Source organism: Elephantulus edwardii, unplaced genomic scaffold, assembly GCF_000299155.1.
Source record: "Elephantulus edwardii isolate Elephantulus edwardi_28Jun2011 unplaced genomic scaffold, EleEdw1.0 scaffold00083, whole genome shotgun sequence".
Lineage (NCBI taxonomy): Eukaryota > Metazoa > Chordata > Mammalia > Macroscelidea > Macroscelididae > Elephantulus > Elephantulus edwardii.
In genome coordinates this window covers 1,025,185-1,026,546 of record NW_006399833.1, presented here as the reverse complement: position 1 = coordinate 1,026,546, position 1,362 = coordinate 1,025,185, and the positions used below count along the sequence as shown (strand labels likewise).

The 1,362-nt window shown below is 47.7% G+C and overlaps 1 pseudogene; it reads left to right on the top strand.

The window, feature by feature from the left end:
* The first annotated feature begins 75 nt into the window (after positions 1 to 75).
* Positions 76 to 571, top strand: LOC102854557 (annotated as a pseudogene).
* Positions 572 to 1,362: the final 791 nt, after the last annotated feature.

Here is a 1,362-nt window from a genome sequence, read left to right as displayed (position 1 = left end):
TTCGCTCAAGAGGTACAATCATTTTTTAAAAAATCACCTGTGGCCTCGCTTGGTCCTCCCGCCGCCGTTGCCATTATGATCTGCCTGGTGCTGATCATCTTCCCCAACCTCCTCCAGGTGGGCTGCACAGGCATACATGAGCGCACCTTCGTGGCCTTGAAGCCTGAAGGCGTGCAATGGCAGCTAGTGCGTGAGATCCTGTGGCAGTTTGAGAAGAAAGGCTTCAATTTGGTGGCGCTAAAGCTAGTGCAGCCCTCTGAGCAGTTCCTGCAGGAACACTATGCAAAGCTGAGCACGCATCCCTTCTTTATCGCCTGGTCCGCTACATAAGCTCTGAGACCATGTTTGCCATGGTGTGGCAGGGCCTGGACGTGGTGTGCGCTTCCCGGACACTCATTAGGGCCACCGCCCCAGCGGATGCTACATCAGGCACCATCCGCGGGGACTTCTGCATCGAGATCAGCACTAACGTGATTCACGGCAGAGACGCAGTGGAAAGTGCTCGACGTGAGATCGCTCTGTGAGCTTCTGTGCTGGGAGGACAAGTGCAGCCCATTGGCTGTACGAGTAGCTGCTGTGGAAGGCTGCCTGGCTATCCTCAATGGCCACTATATGGGCATGTGTGTGGGCTAAAACATGTCCAGAGGGGTATCTGCTACTCGTTGGACATTGAGACAGGAGCAGATCTCACCCCACCTAGCTCCCTTCAGGAGAGACCAGGTCCAGCCCGGGGCCTCCGTGGGGAAGGCCTTACCCGATGGTGCACCCCTCTCCGGCACTGCTTGAATTGCTCTTGGATATGCCTTCTAGAATTCAGGGCATCAGAGACGCAGCCATTTCCCCTGACAATAAAGTGGTGAGAGCACTGGATGCATGGGGGTGGGGGGGGGGAAATCACATGTTAAGAGAGGGTACAGTCAACACAGTACTAGAAATTACAGAAAGGTATGAAAATACAATTTAGAGAATTAAGACTGAAATGGCAAAAGTGTCCAACACATTGGAAAGATAAAAATGTAGAACAGAAGAAATGGAGCAGAAAGTAAGTGAGCTGAAAGACAACCTCAATGGAAGCACACTAGAAAAAAAATCAGAGATGAAACAAAGAAAATGAAGACAATATTATAATCATGTGAGATTAAAACAAAAGGAATAACATATGTGTGACTGGAATTCCAGAATATGAAATATGTAGGGAAATCACTGAGAAAATTGTGGAAGACACACTAGAAAAAATCTTCCAGATATTATGAATAATGTGGAAATCCACATTCAAGAAGCTCAGTGAACACCAAATAGATTAAACCAAAAAAAGGAAAGCATTAAGATGTATCAGTCAAATTCTCCAAAATAAAAGATAAG